Here is a 22,800-nt window from a genome sequence, read left to right as displayed (position 1 = left end):
TTTACCAGTTATTCTTTCTTCTTGCCTTACTAACATGCAGGTTGAGGCCACTTTGGTGGTGCTTCAAAAGTGAAAAAGGGCAATTGGATGGACTCTAGCTAACATTCGCTGAATAAGCCCTGCATTTTGCATGCACAAAATCATCTTCGAAGAGGATACAAAGCCGTCCTTGGAGCATCAAAGAAGATTAAATGAGGCGATGCAAGAAGTGGTGAAGAAAAAGGTTATCAAGTGGTTAGATGCCGGTGTGGTTTATCCTATTTCTGACGGTTCTTGGACTTCTCTGGTGCAATGTATTCCAAAGAAGGGTGGTATGACTATTGTGACCAATGACAACAATGAACTCATCCCTACTCGCACAGTTACCGGGTGGAGAGTATGTATGGATTACCGGAAGCTAAACAAGGTGACCCGAAAAGATCATTTCCCATTGCCATTCCTTGACCGAATGCAAGATCGTCTTGTGGGGCGTGTTTTCTATTGCTTGATGACAGCCACGTGGTGGCACTTCTTCATGTAAAGTGATGTGATGTAACATGCGTCGTGCCACGAGTTAAATCAGGCGCTTCTTTGGAGGCAACCCATGTCTTCTTTTTCTTGTTTTCTTTGATTTTCTTTGTAGTGTAGGATTGATTTTGAGCTAATTGGTTGTGAGATGTTGTAGGGATTGTGTTGATATAGTGCAAAACATTTTGGAAAAATTGAACAGTCTCTAAAGTTGCCAGTGCAGCCACATTGCACTTTGTGCGGTCCGCACTGGTGAAGGCCAAGTGAGGTACTCTCTGAAGATTGCCACCGCGGCCGCATTCCATTTAGTGCGGACCGTGGTGGACCTCCGCTGGCCGCAGTCTGTTTTGTGCGGACCATGGAGGTTGCCATCTCAAGCTTCTTCTGAACAAACCCAGCGCGGTCCGTGGTCCGTTTTGTGCGGCCGCGTTGGTAGGTATGACCGGGCCCCACAAGTTTTTCTATAAATAAACTTCAAGGGTCACCGGTTATCCTTTTTAAAAATTGATTCTCAGAGACCTAAAAAATTACTATTCATCTTCCCTCTTCTTCGTAATAGCTTGTTTGCATTGTATTTCTTCATTTCTTCTCAAATACCTGGTAACAATACAACCACTTCTTGTTATTTTTAATTATTTAATTTCATTTTATGGCCTTTTCTATTAACTGTGTAGACTTCTTCCCCCCCCCCCCCCCCCCCCCGTAATTCTTCAATTTTGATGATAGTTTAGTTTAACTGTTAAATTTTGTGTGCCTGAGGAGTATTATTAACTGGGTAAATTGAGTAGGGATAAAGTTAGGTGAAAACTTGAACAAAAAGGCAAAACCCATAAACCCTAACTCAGTGCCTTGGCTAAGCACCCTCTGCAGACCGCGGTCCCTTTTGTGCGGTCTGCAATGCTCTGATGCGGTCCGCGGTACCACTTTGTGCGGACCACAATGCTTATGTGCTGAAAGATTGACTTGTTGCCCAGCACAGCCGCACTACATTTTGTACGGTCCGCGCTGGCCCACCACGGCCGCGATGCTACTTTGTGCGGATTGCGGTGTTGAGATTTAGAGGATGAATTTTTAGACCTTACCCCCAATGCGGACCGCGGTTGATTTTATGCGGTCCGCGGTGCCTTCAGTGCGGCTGCACTCCTTTTTGTGCGGTCTGCGGTGCACTATGTCTGCAACATCTTCTGCAACTTTTGGGCTTCTGTTCTGCAATTCATTTTCCACAACTAATTCACTACATGTGGTGATACTAACAAATCTAGATGTTTGTGCTTGCAAACAATGGTTAAACAACGAGGTAAAGGCTCGAAACAACCCGATCGAGGTGATTCTTCCTGCGGAGGGAAGCAAAGGATGGTAAAACTCACTCCATAGGCTAGAAAAAACATCAAAGACATGAGGAAGGCCATAAAAGCGGTTGACAGAGCCATTGACAACTCGGGGAATGAGTACGAGCTTTTCTGGGAGATCTCTTCAGATTCAGTCCCACTATACATCCCGTATCCGGAGAGGGCCATACATAGAGACACTCCTCCCTCGTCCCTTGATGCTCAAGATTTAATCAACATTTTTTCTGGGTCGTCTGAGGGCTCAGCAGCAGGCAGTGGGGATGAATACTCTACCTCTCCAACAGCTCCAATATCTGGAGAGGGTGTTAGAAGTGATGAAGCAGATACGGAGTTACCTGGGGTGGTGTGCCTCAAGTTGGGGGTATTGACCGGACTATAGATCCTGCTGTTTGGGAAGATAGATTCGTCAGCCAGGTGGCGTTCCACAAGTTTAGGGAATGGTGGCCAGCATGAAAGTTGATTCTTGAGAGGAGCTTCATTGACAGAGACCTTTTACCCCTACACCCTAATGTACATAGACAATTTTGAGCTCGAGTGGGTTGGGAGCACTTTAAAGATAATTGTGTGAAGGCGAATGAGGACATGGTCAAGGAGTTTTATAGCAATGTGGCCCACATCTTGAAGGGCACTAAAGTGACCAAAGTGCGAAACAAAAATGTGGTATTTATCTGGAAAGCACTAAATGAATAATTGGGGTTCAATGAAGAAGATGAGTCCCTTTACAATGAAAAGTTGGCAATGGGCTAGGAGGTTTATCTGTGGTTAGCTTCATACCTGGAAATCCCGGGCACGGTTCCAGAGTGGTTGCAAGCAGGGGTCAAAATACTTCGGAGGACCTTTAACTTTAAGGCTAGGGGTGGTTGACTTTTGTGGGCAGTCGGCTCAACCCCACTACCCATGATCAGACTATTCCACTTGCCCGGGCTGTTCTTATTGCATCTATTATGGCGGGATACCCTATAAACGTGGGCAATGTGATGTCCTGCATCATTTCTGCAGTGGGGGTTGAGCATGACCGGAACTACCCTTTTCCTAGCACCTTCACTATGTATTTTCGGGACCTGGAGGTGGAGAAGAGACCTTTTGACATCAAGGTCAAACCTGTGGCTCCGTTTTCATGGTATAGTTTGAAGGGGTCAGACAACCCCAAGGACAAGAATTACAAGCCACCTATTTCTGCCCCCAACTGGCCAGTCTGAAGAGTCGGTTGCAGTAGAGCCCTCCACTGAGCCTGCCTCCACAGTTGCTGACATACCTCCCCGACCTTCCACTACCGCTGGCCCCTCTACTTTAGCTGGCCTGGGGATTCCATCTTTCCGGGCCCATCCTATCATCGCCCACCAGCTGAGCCAGACACTTCATAGCTTGAACAACTGGATATCGACTGCTTCGTCCAAATTGTGTACATTGACCTCTACCATTGCGGCTCAATCAGAACCACAGCCAGTGCAGGTGCCCCAGTCTATCGAGGATTCACTTAAGGAAATTCTTGCCAACTAGCAGAAGATCCTTGATTCTCAGGCTGCCTTGGCTAAGTCAGTGGATTCACATGGCAAGGCCCTGAAGGAGCTTGCTAGGGAGCACAAGAAGTTGCGCAAAACACGAGCTTCCAAGGAGTCTGTGAAGGAGCTTAGAGCGGATGTGGACAGACTGAAGGCAGACCAGCTTCCTTTAGATTTGCTATTTGAGGACCCAGCTCCAGCAGCAGTACCAGTAGCAGAGCCATAGCAGGAGCAGACACAGAGGCTTTCCAAGAAGAAGAGGAAGCTCCCTAGTGCAGATGAGGCGATCATCCAGTTGGCGGACCCACCGGAGCCTTCCTCCAGTCAGCCACAGGATGTTCCTGATATTCAGCCCATCCAAGTCCCGGCCCCAGTCCCAGTAGTTGAGCAGTAGGAGACCGGGAACCAGTTTGAGGTTCCTGCGCATATAGAGGACCTGGGGACCATTGATGATCCCATGTAGATGGACACGGCTTAGGGAGTTCCCATATCCTTTCCTTATAATTTTTGGTTCTTATTTGTTTAGTTGGCATTGGGGACATTGCCAGCTTTTATTTGAGGGGGTGCACCCTACATTTTTGGATGACTGTATATATTGTTACATTTTATGTCTTTTTGATCATTTATTGGTCTGTATATAACTTTACATTTAGCTACTTTTATCGCATTTTTTTATCTTCCTTTTGGTCTGTATATAAAGTTACATTATTGTATATATTCATCCCCTGTTGTATATTCAAATCCCCTATTGTACATATTCATTCTATCTTCTATTTTTGTAAAAATTCCTCGTTTTTAGCTTCTTAGATAGGCTCATAGCTTTCTGTTTCATTTTTGGCGCTTCAATAAGTCTTTGGTTTTCTTAATGCCATGGTTCTTTCCAAATGTGGGGTATTGTGTGAACCGGGTGGCTCTTCCTAATGATGGATGGCGTGACAACCTTCTTAAGGGTTTGAGTCCGTTTTTTGTTTTTATTTTTGGTAGCTTATAGTTAAGGGTACCTCAAACAAAGCTTCACTTGGGCCTAATACATTTGCCTTTGATTCCATGATCAAAGACAAGTTGTTGTGTTTAGGATGGTGAAAGTCGTGACCTTGAGACTCTTGTGTTGACCAAACAATCATCATGTGGTCTTTCGGGATTATTGTGTGCTCAATCGTGTCTAAAGTTGTTGTGGGCCCCCGACTTTATGTCTTTAGCAATCCTTGAGCTTGTGTGGTGAGAAATCGAATTGTGAGTCCAAGTCCCGAGCCAATGGTCTAGAACTTGCCTTGAATGTCTGTTGAGGTGAAATCTTGAGTGAAATTTGGCTTAAGAAGCGATTATAGGCTCTCCTTGATCCAAATGATAGTTGGAAAACTCCATAGCCCACCAATGATATAATCCCTAGTTAACCTTTTTGAGCCTTAAACCTTTTTCTTTCAAGAACCAATACTATAAGCCTATATCCGTTCTATAATATACCCTCTTTTGGCACCCGATCTTCCCTTGAGCAATGGAAAAAGTTTAAGTTTAGGGGGAGAGACGAGAGAGGGAACAAAGTGGTAAAAGATACTAAAGCGAAGAAAAGGAAGGTAATGAAAAAGAAAAGAAAAGAAAAAGACAAAAAGAAAGCTCAATGTGAAAAAGAATAAAAAGGGATTCAAGAAAAAAACAAAAGAGAAAAAAAAGGTGTGGAAAAAGTTGAAAAAAAGGGAGAAACGTTTTGAAGTGCATAAGAAAGAGTGACATTATGTCTCTCTAACCCCTTAAAAAGAAGTGAGATACTCAAAGAGTCAAGAGAATTGTGCCAAATGAATCAAAAGAAGTGCTTAAGGGAAGATGGAACCCATTTAGACCAAAAACTTTTCCTACCCTGAACCAAAAGCCTTCACATTGACTCTTCAAAAGCCCTATATGATCTCGAGACGCTTACATTAGTGGATACTTACATGAGGCGCAAGCATATGGTACTTAGAGCTGGATCTGTGGCCTTTCCTTGAGAGAGATGAGCAAATTCCCATTAACCTCGGTTTGTGTGCTAATACTCTAAAAGGTGAGGTTTGCTTAGGAAGAGTTGAGGATGTGTGAGTTTTGGTTCCACAATGACCAAAATAATTGAGAGAGTTCTTTGATGTAATGAGATGCTCTTGTGTCACACTTGATCCATAGTTTTTCAAAGTTTAAATGTTGTGAATGATTCATTCGTATTGAGGGCAATTGTTATTCCCAATTGATGCTTGTTGAGGTTACTTTAGGATAGTTGGAAGTACTTGGATTTTCCTTTAAGGGGTGGGTCTTATTTTGTTTGCTTGAGGACAAGAAAAGGCTTAAGTTTGGGGGAGTTGATAAGTAGGGATTTTAACGAGTTTCATGCTCCTTCTTGCCTATGCTTTGATTATAAATCGTTACAAAATAGTCCCAAAAGGCTCATAAGTTGTGCTTGATTGCAGGTTTGATTGACAAAGTGATGAAATGTCAAAGATCGGCTCAAAAGGAGTGAAACCTGCTCAAGTATCAAAGACAAAGTAAACTGAGGGCAAACAGGCCTAGTGCGGACCGTACAAAGTCGAATGCGGCCGCACTAGGTGATTCGGAGAGATGGCAAAACTAGACTACAGGCAATGCGGTCGCAGTCCACATTGCGCGGTCTGCGGTAAAGCTTCTGCGACCGCACTGCCTTTTTGTGCGGTCCGCGGAAGAGAGATTCAGAGAGATGACAAAAACCAGACTTCAGGCAATGCGGCCGCGGTACACATTGCGCGGTCCGTGGTAAAGGTTCCGCGACCGCACTACATTTTTGTGCGGTCCGCGGAAGAGATATTCAGAGAGATGGAAAATGCCAATGCGGTCCGTGGTCATGGTTGAACGGACCGCGACAGCTACCTCCGCGGCCGCGGTCCGCGGAGCCGAAATTAGAGAGCCCAAAATTGAAATCCAAGAGCCTAGCGCGGCCGCGGTCCATTTTATACTGCCTGCGCTGACCCCACAGGGGTTTTTTTGTCCAGTTTTTCTAGCCTAGTATAAATAGAACATTTTACCATTTTTAGGTCATCAGATATATCCAGAACTTAGTTGCGCTCGTGGGAACTTCATATGTAGCCATTTTTGGCATCTTAGCTTCAAATTAACGATAGATTCATGTATTTTAATTTAGCATTTAATTAATATGCCTTGTTATTCATCTATTTTCTTTTTCAAGCATGAGTAGCTAAACCCATTAGCTAGGGTTGTGGCTCAACCCAAGTGTGGGTAATTGATGGGTGTTGCCATCTATTGTTAGATTGACTATGGATGTTGGTTATTTGGGTCAATTTTATGGTTTAATCTATGAATTGGTGGTTGCAAACACTGGTTTATTCTAATTTGACTTGGATCTTCTTGAGAAAGAGAGCCTAAGTCTCCAGAATTGACCCAACAAGGAATTGGGATGGACTCAAGAGAATTGATAGTCCCAATTAAAGGGTTAAACCTCGAGAGAGTAATTACCCAACTTGAACCTTAGTTGCTTGAGCTAATTTGCCTACCCATTTGATCTCGAGAGAGTCAATTGGGCAAAATCACTCTCTCTACCAAGAGGTGTGAGAGTGGGTAAAATTGTGCAACAGTTATAGCATAAGCCCCAACTATGTCAATCGAACTTTAGTAACATCTACCCGTCAATTAGCCACCTAGGTAATGCCACGACCCTAGTGTCTTTGTTCCCATTAGATACAACTTAGCAATTATCTCGTAGCATAATTTAGTTTCAATTAATAGTTTGATAATAGTAGTTTATAATCGAAAACCCAAAAATGTATGGAAGTGACATTAGGAACAAATACACAACTCTAGTCTAGATAGATACTCGACTCCATTCCTAGCTCCCTATGGAAATCGATCCCGGCCCTCATATCGGGTAAAAGCTATTGTGACCCTCTCTTCCTACCTTTTAGTAGTATGGAGTTGGCAGCGATCAACGGGGCCTCTTGTCAGACCCCGGACCACTACCCTGTGATAGAACCATCTCAACCCTCCTAGCCACATTGTCCGCATCCTGAAAAGAAATCTCACTCCTAGTCTCCTTAGCCATCTGCAATCAAATCGACTGAGTGAGTCCATCAATGAACCTCCTCACCATCTCTCTCTCTCGGTGGAAAGTATGATAAGAGAATGACGGGCCATAGTAATGAATCTGGTCTCGTACAGAGTGACGGTCATAGAACTCTGCTAGAGATGCTCAAACTGCCTCCGATAGTCCTCCCTATGAGTGATAGGAAGAAACTTCTCCAGAAATAGTTGAGAGAATTGATCCCAAGTCAAGGTAGGCGACCCGGCTGGCCTAGCCAAACAATAATCCTTCCACCAAGTCTTGACAGAACCTGACAGACAAAAAGTAGCAAAGTCGACCCTATTGATCTCCACTATCCCCATGTTCTGTAAAACCTCATGACAGTTGTCTAAGTAATTTTGGGGATCCTCTGAAGATGTACCACCATAAGTAGTAGTGAATAGCTTGGTGAACCTATCCAACCTCCACAAAGCATCGGCAGACATAGCTGCTCCATTACCGGTTTGGGCTACCAGACCCGGCTGAACTACTCCAACTAGCTGAGCTGCTGGAGTCTGAAACTGGGGAGCCATCTACTCCGGAGTGCGGGTAGCGGGATTCTATGCTCCTCCCCCAGCCTGAGAAACGGTTGGTGCTACAGAAAGTAAGCCTTCCCGGGTGACACTCTCAATAAGGCCCACTAGATGGACCTGAGTATCCTGGAGTATTTGGGGTTGCAATGAACCCCTCTAGGACCTAATCTGGGCCCACCGGAACTGTCTAGGCCAGAACCTCATTATCAAACTCAACCTGAGGCTCCGCCGCTAGTGCTGCTGCTCTGGGCTGAGCTCTGCCCCTGTCTCGGCCTCGCCCTCTGCCCCTCGTGTGAGCTTCTGCTGGGGGCTTGGGCTGCTGGTCATTGGATGAAGAAGCACGTGTTCTCACCATCTGCGAAAGAACGGAGTAGAAATTCAATTAGCACGGAGAAACCAAATCGCACGACAGGGATGAATAAAGTGAAATTGTTCCTAACTCTGCAACCTCTGGGGGATAAGCACATACGTCTCCATACCGATCCCTCAGACTCTACCAAGCTTGTCCGTGAATTGTGAGACCTAAGCAACCTAGAGCTCTGATACCAACTTGTCACGACCCGAATTTTCCACTATCGGGACCATGATGGAGCCTAACATTGTACTCTCTAGGCAAGCTAATATTACAGAATATTTCAACTTTTTCCTTTATCTTTTTAACACTTTAAAATAACATGCGATCAACAGTGGAATATTAATAATAATTAAAGACATGCGGAAGATGAAATCTGATAACTTAGCCAAATACAAGTACGAAAAATACAAAGTACATCTCTACCCAGAACTGGTGTCACAATATCACAGACCATCTACGAGTACTACAAACATATGTCTGGAAAGAAAGATACCATCTATCTCTGAAGTAAATGAAAACATAATATAAAGATAGAAGGGGACGTCAGGGCCTGCGGACGCCTGCGGGACTACCTCGGGTCTCCTGATGGACTGAAGATAGCAGCCTCTCTCTATGATCCAAATGCTCCAGCACTGGGATCTGCACACAGTGCAGAGTGTAGTATCTGCACAACTTACCCCATGTGCTGGTAAGTCTCGAGCCTAACCTCGGCGAAGTAGTGACGAGGCTAGGACGAGACTGTCAAATAAACCTGTACAGTTAAAGCATATACTACAAGCAATAATAACGGAAACTAGCAGTTAAAGATGGGAAGGGTTACATGTTGCGGGGGAATTTCAAGTAATCACAGTAACTCAGGAGAAAAACATATGAACATTTTAAAGGTTGCATCAGTAAGAATAAAGAAGCAATAACATTTCAATATCCACTTTTATCACTTATTGTTGCGGCGCGCAACCCGATCCAAATAATATAACACTGTTGCGGCGTGAAACCCGATCCAATCATTTGTCATTATTGCGGCGTGCAACCCGATCCAATTATATATCACTATTGCGGCATGCAACCTGACCCCTCTTGTCCTCCCTTATTACTCCTTGTTACGGCGTGCAACCCGATCCCATATAAAATTATTGCGGCATGCAACCCGATCCAAATAAAAAATTCAACACCAATCACAAATGAGTCCGGGCAATGGATCAATAAGGAAACAATAATATCCCGGCAAGGGAATCAACAATGAGAATGAACACGTCCCGGCAAGGGAACCAACAGTAAGAATTAAACACATCCCGGCAAAGGAATTAGTTATAACCAAACTTGTACCAATAGTTAACTTCACAAATGAAACCTCAACTTGAACCAATACTCAACAATAAACAACTACCACGAGAATAATCACAATTCTTGCCCAACACGGAGAATCAACAACTTAGGCATTGTGTAGTATTTATCAAGAACATAACGATTACAATTTAAGACTTACGGACATGTTTGACAATGACGTATAGATACTCGTCACCACACCTATATGTCGTATACTACACTAGCACATAGCAATTAAAGCACAATAACTATTCCCTCAAGCTATGGTTAGGCCAAACAGTTATCTCGAACTTCCACGGCCAACTCAAGCCTCAAACACCGCTTTTCCTTTAGAATTCGCCTCCGAATTTGTATCTAGTCCAAATTAATTTGACAACATCAATAATACTAAAGAATTCATACCCAATGCTTATTTATAGGTTTTCTATTATTTTACCCAAAAAGTCAAAAATCGACACTAGGCCCGCTTGGTCAAAACTCGAGGTTCGGACCAAATCCGATCACCCATTCACCCACGAGCCCAAATATGCAATTACTTTAGAAATCCGACCCCAAAAACGAGGTCTAAATCCCAATTATTCAAAAAGTCCTAACTCTACAAAAATTCCTAATTTCTACCATGAAAACTCTTGATTTTTTTAAAAAAGTGATGAAAAACATTGGGTAATTGAAAGAGTAAAGTTTAGAATTGATTACCAACACTTTGGGGGTGAATTTGTGGGAAGAAAATCGCCTTTAGGCCTTGGGAGTTCGAAAATAGGGAGTAAAATGGGTTCTGCCCGGTTCTGGTTCAATTTTAAAATAACTGGGCAGGCCTTCATCGCGTTCGCAATAGGCCTGTCGCGTTCGCGACGAGTCAGGCCCAGATGGGCATCACATTCGCGTTCAATGGCTCACGTTCACGGAGTTTCAGCTCCTCAAGCCTTCGCGTTCGCGGTCAGGTGGTCGCGTTCGCATAGAACAATTTGAAATCCCTCTCCCACGCCCACTAACCCTACGCGTTCGCGAGGGCCGGAACATGTTTGCGAAGGGTAACTCCCCCCACAGTTTCGCGTTCTTGTACTGAGCTCTGTGTTCACGAAGAACAAACTGGCACCTGAAGAAACTTGCCTTACGTGTTCGCGAGTGAAGCCACGCGAACGCGAAGAGCAAAATCTCTGTGCACCTGAGACAGCAAAACCTGCAACTTTTCTAAGTGTAAAAACATCCTGAAACCTATCTGAAACTCACCCGAGCCCTCGGGGCTCCAACAAAAACATGCACACTAACTCAAAAATATCGTATGGACTTACTCGTGCGATCAAATCGCTAAATTAACACCTATAACAATGAATTTAGCATCAAAATCAAAGAAAATCTCAAGAACTTCCTAAGTTCAAATTTTAACAACCGAGGGTCCGATTCACGTCATTTCAAGTCCGTTTCTTACAAAATTTTACAGGCTCAACCTAAATACCATATAATACATGTACCGGGCTCCGAAACCAAAATATGGGCCCGATACCATCAATTTCAAATACGTTCAAATTTTCAAAAACTCTTAAGATTTCAGTTAAATAATTTTCTTCAAAAATTCATTTCTCAGGCTTGGATCCTCGGAATTTAATTTCGGGCATACGCCCAAGTCCCATATTTTTCTACGGACCCTCCGAGATCATCGAATTACGGGTCTGGATCCGGGTCCGTTTACCCAAAATATTGACCGAAGTCAACTTAAATTTAATTTTAAAGGCCAAATTAGCATTTTTATCAAATTTTCACATAACCTTCATTGCCCTTTGAAAAAAGTAAAAAAAAAAAGAGCGCTAGGGAAGAGAGAAAGTAGCCCCGGATGAAAAAAAAATTTCCCCTCCCTTTTACTAAACCATGGGGAGCCCCGAGTAGTTTACCGGACAAATTGAGTTGTCGTGACGATACCTTTCAACATCGGAAAAGACTTCTCTTCATCACGAGACTGATCGGATCTGCCGTAGACACCCGAGAGATCTTCACAAAAGCTTTCTGTCGAACCGGCTCCTATTTCAATCCGTGCTGGAATACTTGACCCAGGAAATACCCCGAGAAAGAGGGATCTCCGAGATCCACGGGAGATATGTCTTTTGTAGGTGCTGAAAAGGTGAAGTATTTTGAATATACTTTCGGGTCACGCACACAAATCGAGGTGAGATGAAAGGCAACTTTTTAGGCCTCAGAACACAGAATTTACTTGTAAATCAAGTGATGACCTTTTGGGTCATCACAATTTATGATCTCAAGAATACTTTCAAATATCAATGTAAGCCTAATTCATGTCTTACAACATTGAAATATACTTCCACGTAATTTATGCATGTTACGAATCGTTCTTCACTAGAAAGTATATGTTACTCCAAAGCATGCATATAACTCCAAATATTTAATATGAGATCATCGTGTATTTTAATAAAGATCTACCCTCAAATTTATAGAAACTTAATTTAATAAATCACAAATAAATACCAACAAGCTTAAGGAATTTATATGTATCTTCTGATTGCGTTTTTCAAGCATATATAATGCAATGTTGGTGCTCTGTTATTGGAAAATGAATTTCAATGATGGTTTTTGATATTTGACGTGGCTCTTTAAGTTTGGACTTCTGGTTGATCACATTCTAGTAACTAGAACACAAGGAAGTCAAGTGAAATTTTCCAAGCATAATTGATGTCGACGGACATGTCAGGGAAGCAAATTAAAATTAAATTCCTTAAGCTTGTTGGTAGTATTGTATTCAAAATCAGAAAATCAGAGGAGCAAACAAACGTTAGTTTAATAAACAAATCATAAAATAATTCCGAGCCCACTGAATGCACAGTGTGTCCTTAAGAAATTTAATCCCCTCACTGTTGCCCAAGGTATACGAATTAATTCCTCCCAGGATAGAACGGAATAACTATTCTATGATAACGGCATTTCAAATCACAGAACTTTAGCGAAATCAACAAAGAGAGCAAATCACACATGACACTTATGTTTATTTAGAAAATAATGCAACAATGTAGAAAAGAGAGGAGAAGATTTCAGATTTTCCTTATTATAAAATTGAGGGCAAGCCTCTAAATTTATAGACAAAGGAAAGGTGAGATGGAGAGGTACAACCCAAAAGATGCCTTTTCTATTTCACGTTGACACCCTTTAAAGAAAAAAACGCAGCATAACATACTGAGCTTATCTCCAACATGTAACTCATTGCTTGCAACCCATGCTTTTTAGTCAAAGTTGAGTTTCCAACCTTGATCATCTCCAACCCAATCTTCAGTTGCCATAGTTGTGTTAGGATATATACTATTAACTATGAATTTGGTTTAGATATAGTGTTTATTATGAAATAATTATTTATTCAGTTTTAATAAAGTTTTAATTAGATCATATACTGGTCTGTGTCCTTAGCTTATACACTAAAGATTAAATCATCGATTCTTATAAGTATAAAGTTTGAGTTCACAATCTAATGATGGAATTGGACAAACCATCATGAATGATTGTAGCACAAGATTAAATATAATTTATCTTAATTATGGGAATGATTTAATTCCAACTTCTTGTGCTAGTACATTTTGTATGTATTGAACGGACCAAGTAGAGATAAGTATTTTATACTGACTTAATAAAATAAACTCTCTAGCCATTAAATGTATTTATACTCTTAATCTTGATATAATTATTATTAGTTGTGTACATTATTATTATTTTAATTTATTAAAGGCAAGATTCTTCTGTGGGTCAATATGCATGGTAAATTGGATAATAATAATGTGCATTAGCGAAGTAATAGTTAGTTGATGGAATCCATGTCTCGGTTTAGAGATTGATGACACACCTTTATGAAAGTTTATAAGTTTTCATGTGTAAACCCCGCCGATGAATTTTGTATCGTACACATGAAATAAGTTAAGCGAAAGTCTAAAAGAAATAATCACTAAATTAAATCGTCAATAATTTAATTTAGTTGATTAGTATTTGAATCTTAACATAGGGAGTTAAATAAGATTTAATGGATGAATTTCAAAATTGAATAAGGAGTGCAATTACGAATTTTTAGTGAAATAATTCGTAATTAATTATTGTGGATATTAATTTTGAAAATTAGAAATTAATTCCATAATTGGAGCCTTGTTAATTAAATTTTGTGGTCCCTATTGTGCCTAAATAATAGGAAATAAAGGAATCCTTTTTCTGGTGAAAAAGAAACCCCAATAGGTTTTGGAAAAGGGTTTAACCCTTAAAACTTATGCTATAAATACATAAGGTTTTCCACCTAGAGAAAGTAGTGATAGTGGCCGAAATTTTCAACCCTTTTCCTAGAAATTTCGCCCACACGAAATTGCTATTTTCAGGTATTATTTGGGTAATACGGTAGAAGACCGTGGAACGTTCAAGAATCACGATTGTGCAGGTGATAGAGATTCTATTGAGAAGTTATGGAACTGAAGGCTCACGTGATAGAAGAGATATGTTCACACTCCAAGAGGTAACCCGTGAAATCCTGTTTATGCTAGTTGTCTAGATTACATGTGTTTGATACTAGGATTGCTTCCGCTGCTTATAATAATCCATCAATTGGTATCAAAGCCCACTCACATCTAATTAGATAACTAAGTTTTTCATGAAACAAGAATATTGTGTTTATGTGCGTTTTTGAATTACATGTATATGTGGTTTCTAGAAAACTGCACTGCTATTTTGTGTATTAACTGTGCAAAAAATTTGGATTATTCTTGTAATCATAAGATATCTGTTTTTATTGATATTTGATTGGGATGATCTGGATATTTTTTTGGTAAACTCCAAGAGAATAATGCAAAATCTGATTTGACCGAATTGCCGGTATTTTCGGAGGTCGGCAAACTTGATGGACTCCGATCGAGTTGAAATTTGGTGGGTACACGAAAACAACGTGGTGAGAACAACTCACCAGTGAATCATGGTGTGTTTCGGCGTTTTGAGGCCGTTTGGACTGTGTTTTGGACGTTTTTCTATTTTTTGGAAATTATTTTTTAATAATTTTAATTCGTTTTTAATTCAATGGTGGTGGGGTGACTCCCCATGGTCTCCATGATTAAATATTTGTGATATAATAGGTTTACACATTGGCTATTAGTAAATAGACATGTTGATGAATAAAAATTCAATAATAGAGGTGTAGGATTTTATTTACTAGGTCTTACAAGGTATAATTGATATTGTGTGATGATATAATTATTTTGTAAGAAAGTGAAATCCTCTGTTTGATATCCTGGATGACTAATAATTGGAGCGTTTGGCATATTTATGCATAAAAAGTTTCTCAAATTTTTGTTTATGTTTTCATGCTAGTCTTGGGTTTTCGATGAAAAATTTTGTTCTCTGGTTGGAGGTTGTACTTAAGTGAAATATGATGGTATTTTGTATGAGTTTTATATTTTTGGCATGACTTTTAAGTTGTGGTCTATAATCTGCCATAAAATAATTTTATGAGCTACATGTATCTTCACTCGTAAATTGAGAATTTTGTGAGTAATAAATAGTTATCACTAAAGTGGTTTGTTTATTTAAACTCATGAAAAATTCTTAATAAATTTATACATGTAAAATTGTATATATTCATGGATTGAACATTATGATTAATAAGTAGGATCCACAAAATGGTCTATTTATTTAAGTCATTAAAATCTGCTTAATGCACCATGTGAAAATTATCCTTGATAAATCTACATTAGTTGTGGAGGTTCTTAACTAGAAAAAGAGTTTTATCTTTGGGTACTAGTGATACCAACTCCACCCATGAGAAAAGATATTAAGTTTTTCGCCGAACAGGAGAAAATATAATATCTTAGCTTCTTGTGTATTTAATAAAAGTATAATTTATTGCAAAAGGAGATATTATGTACCCTAGGAATAGGAAGAACATAGTATATGCCTTAAGCTCAAAGTATAATTATAAGGAGAATGGAAATCAATATCATATTTATTTTAATTCATGAAACAACTTAAAACGGTTATTCTTCGAGTTTGGTTACAGGCTAGTGGTCATGAATTTTACGGACTCTGATTGACCTGAAACTTGGTAGATTCATCGAAAACGATCTAGTGAGGAAAACTCACTGCTATGCAGTGAATCATGCTATTTTTCGGTATTTTGAGGTCATTTAGATGGGTTTTCAAGCAGTTTATTAAATTAAATTTATTATAAATATGAAAAATTATTCTTTATATATCGGATATATTTGTGTTAAATCTGAAACATAATGATTTGACTTGATATGATATATAGCAAGAATGCAAATCACATAGATTTAATTCTAAATACGCCAAAAATAATTCATTCGAATTTGGTCAAGTTTTTGGCGATTGTGAATTTCACGATCTTCGAATGACCTGAAATTCAGTAGGACAATCGAAAATGATCAATTAAGAAGAAATCACTGCTATGCAGTGTATCACATCATATTTTGATGATTCAGGATCGTTTAGATGAGTTTTTTGGAGGTTTGGCGGATTAAAATGTGATTTACATACGAAAAATTATTTTTTCTATCATTTTATTCAAATCTAATCTGGAACATGATAACACATGTTGATTTGACATGAATTGGTATATGATAAGAATATAGGTCATATTTTAAATTCTTAAAAAATGCTTCAAATGGTAATTTTCCAAATTTGGTCGCAACTTTTGGAGATTGTGATTTTAAGAATCTCCGATTGATCTGAAATTTGGTAGGTTTATTAGAAATAGCCCAGTGAACAATACTCACTGCTATGTACTGAAAAACGATAATTTTAGCGTTTTAAGACTGTTTAAATGGGGTATTGAGAATTTTTTAAATTATGAAACTTAATCCTTAGAGAAAGGTTCGTAGTTGTGATAAAGTGGTGATAGAAATTAACTCCTATGGTCTCCATTTTTTATTTAAAGTGAGATAATAAATTTTACACGCTGACATTAGGTCTTCCTCCATATCGGATAAATTTATTATGAACTCACTGGATATAGTTACTAGTTATTAATAACCTGTATTAACTCTCTATCTGAGTTTAAAGGGTTGAATCAATTTTATAACTCAAATATAATCATGATTAAGTGGTGATAGAAATATATTTCTATGTTTTTCCACTATTAATTTCGAGTAAGTAATAAATTTACGCGTTGACTTTAGGTCTTCCTCCATATCGGATAAAGTTATTGTAAGCTCACTAGGTGAAATACTAGTAATTGATATCATATACTTACTCTCCATCTGAGTATACATGTTGGATCAATGGAACTAGAGCTATTAATTATGATGTTCACTTGACATAAATTAACAGTATACTCTCCATCTGAGTTGAGTCACTTTTAATTATTAGAGTGAATAATCTGGCATTGCATACGTAGTTGCATGAGTAGTTCTTTTCCCATCGAAATTGCTATTCAAGATGCATAACATATATGTGTAGTGTATTTAAAATTTTTGTACTAAAAGGTTATATACAATTGACTGAAAATAATAGTATACTCTCCATCTGAGTTGGTTCTATTTATTTTTGGATTGTATAATTCTTGCATTATATAATATATACTTTGCATGAATGATTTTTTTCCCATCAAAATTTATTATTCTAGATGCATGTATGTATATAAATATTGAATGCAATCTGAATTTTACTATTCAGTATTTTGACTTATTATGATCTATTTATGTGACGACCCGGCCAGTCGTCTCATGAGTTACCGCTCTGTTTTTCCTATTTCTGCTTCGTTATGATTTGTTTATCCATGTTATGTGGCATCGGGTTGGTCATATCGAGTTAAAAGGATTTGGCAAGGTTTGAGACACTTAGTCTCTTTAGAGTGAGTTTAGGTTGTAAAGTCAACTGGATGTTGACTTATGTGTTAGAGGGCTCGGATGTGAGTTCCGATGGTTTGGTTAGCTTCGGGAGGTGATTTTCAACTTAGGAGCGTGATCAGAATGAATTTTGGAGGTTCGTAGTAGACTTAGGCTTGAATTGGCGAAGTTGATATTTTGGCGATTTCCGGTTGGTAGGGAGATTTTGATATAGGGGTCGGAATGAAATTCTGATAGTTGTAATAGTTTCGTTGAGTCATTTGGGATGTGTGTGCAAAATTTCAGGTCATTCGAACTTGGTTTGGTTGGGTTTTTGATCGAAAGCGAAATTTGAAAGATTTTAGAAAATTTGGCTTGAATCCAATGTGTTTTGGTTGATTTGATGTTGTTTGAGGTGTTTTGAGGATTGGTACAAGTTCGAATAAGGTATTAAGGTATGTTTATGCTTTTGGTTGAGGTCACGGGGGCCTCGGGATGATTCCGGATGGTTAACGGAGAAGTTTGGAAATTGTTGCAGCTGCTGAAATTTGCTGCTTCTGGTATTTTCGCACCTTCGAATTTGGGACCGTAGGTGCGGCGCTGCATAAGTGGAAGGGTGGCCGCAGAAGCGAAATTTGGGGAAGTTGTCAGGAATAGCAGAAGCAGTTGGAATACCGCATCTGTGATGGCGCAGATGCGGAAAGATGATCGCAGATGCGGAAAGGGGAGTTTAAGTGAGGACCACAGATGCGGTGGTTTGGACCGCAGATGCAGTACCGCAGGAGCGGAAATATAGCCGCAGGAGCGGAAATATAGCCGCAGATGCGAAAAGTTCTGGGCAGAAAGTATAAATTGTGGTCTTCACGAATTTTGAGCTATTTCACCATTTTTATCTCGGCTTTGGAGCTTTCTGGACGAATTGAAAGAGGGATTTCAAGGGAACTTCATTGAGGTAAGAAAATTGGACCTAAAACTCGTTCCTTTGCTATAATTTCGCGGGCTAGAGCTAGAAATCAAGGAAATTAAGGGTGAAAATAGGGGAAACTAGGGCTTGGAAACTTAGACCTTTCATTGGGGATTTGAAGGACCATTTGGGGTCGGATTTGAGAACTTTTGATATGTATGAACTCGTGGGGAGATAAGGAATCTATTGATGTAAAAATTATTGAATTCCGAGATGTGGGCCCGGGGTCGGGTTTTGGTAATTTCGAGATTTGTGTCGTATTTTGATTATTTTCGCTTGGGCTTCGTTCCATTAGCATATTTTGACATCCTTGTTCTTATTTTGGATAGATTCGATGCGAGTGGAGGCCGATTCTAGGGGCAAAGGCAACGCGAGCTAGAGCTTTGACCGGTTTGAGGTGAGTAATGATTGTAAATGATATTCTGAGGGTTTGAAACCCCGGATTGCACATCGTAGTGCTATATTGCACATCGTGGGGTCGTGCACTATTGGGGATTATGACTTGGTCCGCCTCGATTGATGGTTTTACCGTGTATTTGACTGATATCTATTTGCTATCATCATTAATTAGGTTGAATGCCATATTTGGGCTTCGTGCCAACAACTTGAACCCTTCGGGGGATTTTTATTGATATTTCCTCACTGTTTTGACTTTATACTTGAACTCGGTCATGTTATTTTCCACTGTTTTTCATACTCAGCCATGTTTACTTAGTTTTAATACTTTAATGATATTTTAAATAATGTTTGGGCTGAGAAACATATGTTTTACTATTTACCAAGTGGCTTGTGAGGATTTTGACTGAGTAAGGCCAAGGGCCTATGTTGTGAGGAACATTTGATACCGATTATGAGGCCGAGGGCCTGAAATATGTATGCCACGAGGTGGCTTGATTGATATGAGGCCGAGGGCCTAGTGATGATGCCACGAGGTGGCTCGATATTGCGCTTGGGTCGTAAGGAGCCCCTATAGGAATCTGTACACCCCCAGTGAGTGCGGGTACCCATTGTGATGTGAAATTGAGCCCGAGGGACTGGTATTGTTCTATGTGATTACCCGAGGGGCTGGTACTATTCTGAGATGTTGCTCGAGGGGTTGGTACTGTTCTGAGATGTTGCCCGAGGGGCGGATTTGTTGATACTGCCCGAGGGGCGAGCCTTTATATGTTTACTTTTCATATTTGACTGTCAATTTCCTGCTTAATTATGAAAAAGGCTTTTCATGAAACTATATTTGAGTTAAAGGATTTTTACTGATCTTTCACTGATTTACTGATTTTAATTGGTTTTACTGCTTCATTATAGAATGCTTTGTGCCTTGCATGATTTCTTGCTTTCAGTCCTTAGTTACATTTGTTACTCACTGAGTTGGAGTACTCACTTTACTCCCTGCACCCCTGTCTGTAGATTCAGGCGTTGCGGATCCTGCCAGTGCGAATTGAGAGCTCCCGGCAGATATCGGAGTCCACGAGGTAGCTGCTTGACGTCCGAAGTCCCGTGTTTCTCCCTCTTTATCATTTTCTTTCTCTTGGCAGACTTTTGTAATAGTTTGTGGATTTGTCAGACTTATATTAGGTTTTATAGCTGCTCGTGACTAGTGACACCCCGGTATCGAGCTATGTTGGGTTGTCTTTCCGCATATTTATGATATTATCTGTTACCTAGTATTATTAAATCATGTTTTAGACTGTTTTCCTGTGGTTTAACTATTTAACATCAAATTGGGAATATTGACTAGCCTTGTCTTCACGAGAGGCGCCATTACGACCATATCCAGATTTAGGGTCGTGATAATTTAATATTTTTATCTCAACTCCAAAATGACTTTACACAATTTTTCGTATTACTTGTTAAAATTTTCTTTTAATGATAAGACATTAATTTAAAGGATGCAATATATGTACTTTTTGTTAGAAAGAATTTAATTCCGATTTCTGGGCAAAATAAGAGATGTATATTTGTTTTATTTTTCGAATAACTCTTGAGTTATTGAGCTTGATAAACATTTTATCTCTTGTGGTACATAAATTCATGACCTTGTTATTGTATATTAATATCTCTCCTGAACAGAACAATATTAGTCTACCTCATAAGAGAATGTGTTCTTCAAAATTGAGTAAAACTTATCTGTGCACTTTTGTCTAAGTCATATTAATCTAGATAGGATTTCAAGTTGGACAAGGATGAACCTTAAGGTTCATTGAAAGTAGAGGCACTACCAACTTGTAGATCCTGTTTGGAAGAAAATTTGACTAAAGGTTATTTCTTTTCAAAAGGAAATAAAGCTAGTGATAAGCTAGAAGGAATACCTTCTGATTTGTATAGTTAAATGAACATACTCATAAGAGATAGTTTTGAGTATTTTGTGATGTTCATAAATGATTACTCAAAATATTAATATATTTATTTGATGCACCGTAAGTCTTAATAATTTAAGCAATTCAAGGTTTTTAAGACTTGAAACGGAGAAGCACCAAGAAAATATATTAAGTTAGTGCAATTTGATTGTAGTGGCGAGCACCTCTCTAAAGAGTTCTTTTATTACTTATCAGAATAAGGGATTACATCTCAATTGACTATAGAAAGAAGAAATAAGTCTCTTTTGGATATGGATAGATTAATAACGTATTATTCAGATTTTCCTTATTTATTTTTGGAATATTTTCTGGAAACTGCAAATTACATTCTAAATTTAGTTCGTTCTAAGTTAGTACCTGGGACATCTATAGAACTGTGGACTGAATGTAAGCTCGGTCTATGGCATGTTCAGATATAGGATTGTCCTGCATATGTGCTGAAAGGAAAAGCGGATATGTAAGTTGGAATTAAGAATGGATAGGTGCATGTTTATCGAATATCCAAGAAAATGAATAGAGTTTTATTTTATTGTCCTAAAGAAAATAAGGCAATTGTTAAAACAAATGCATTTTTCTAGATAAGGATTGTTTAATAAAACATGTTCCTAGAAGTAAACTATATTTACAGGAACTGGGCAAAGAAACAACTAGATGTTCAAGAACATCAAAACTCACACGTCGGAATTGACGTTCCATTGAATTTAAGTAGTGGGAGAACATTAATAGACATGATATGCCTTTATCGAATGAGAGTGATGTTTGAACATTGAACACTATAGTAAGAAGTCACTAATATTTCAATGTCGTAAGGTAATGAAGGTAATATTAGTAGTACTTCGTCGTAGTGGGAGAATGCTAAAGAAAATTATAGTTCGATGCACACTCTTGGGATAGCTTCAGTAACAGGATCCCTGAAGAGTTTAATATCAAACTAGATAGTTACGACAAAGCACTACTGGACAAATATTGCATCAGATATAACTTGGCAAGATTCTTTAACAAAACCTTATTTGGTGAAGACGTTTAATAGTCATGTAAAAGAATGTCTGAGAAAGTTGTAGATGCATGATTATGAGTCTAAGTGGGAGATTGTTGGGGCATATATTATTAACCATGCATTTAGATATAGTATATTCTAATAATTGTCATGGTTAAAAGTCTAAGTGGGAGATTGTTGGGATATATACTATTAACCATGAGTTTGGTTTAGATATAGTATTTATTATGAAACAATTGTTTATTCAGTTTAATAAAATTTTAAATAGATAATATATTAGTGTGTGTCATTTGCTTATATAGTAGATGATTTAGTGTATAGGGTTTAGCTTATACACGGAAGATTAAATCATCGGTTCGTATAAGTATAAAGTTTGAGTTCACAATCTAATGATGGAATTGGACAAACCATCAGGAATGATTATAGCACAAGATTAAATATAATTTATCTTGATTATGGGAATGGTTTAATTCTAACTTCTTGTGCTAGTACATTTTGTATGTGTTGAACGGACCAAGTAGAGATAAGTATTTTATACTGACTTAATAAAATAAACTCTCTAGCCATTAAATGTACTTATATTCTTAATCTTGATATAATTATTATTAGCTGTGTATATTATTATTATTTTGATTTATTAAAAGGCGAGATTCTTTCGTGGGTCAATATGCCTGGTAAATTGGATAATAATAATGTACATTGGCGAAGTAATAGTTAGTTGATGGAATCCATGTCTCGGTTTAGAGATTGATGATACACCTTTATGAAAGCTTATAAGTTTTCATGTGTAAACCCGGCCGGTGGATTTTGTATCGGACACATGAAATAAGTAAAGCGAAAGTCAAAAGGAAATAATCAATAATTTAAATCGTCAGTAATTGTGACGACCCGAATTTTCCACCCTCGAGAGTCGTGATAGCGCCTACTGGTGAAAGCTAGGAAAGCCAAATTATTTTAATTACTTTACCTTTTCCAGTTGTAAACCATTATCAGTGATGAGTAGATATCATACAAATAGCGGAAATGTTTAAGCGGA

Source organism: Nicotiana tabacum, chromosome 20 (genome assembly GCF_000715075.1).
Source record: "Nicotiana tabacum cultivar K326 chromosome 20, ASM71507v2, whole genome shotgun sequence".
NCBI classification, from domain to species: domain Eukaryota; kingdom Viridiplantae; phylum Streptophyta; class Magnoliopsida; order Solanales; family Solanaceae; genus Nicotiana; species Nicotiana tabacum.
The sequence above is the reverse complement of the archived record's forward strand: the minus strand, read 5'-3'. Positions refer to the sequence as shown.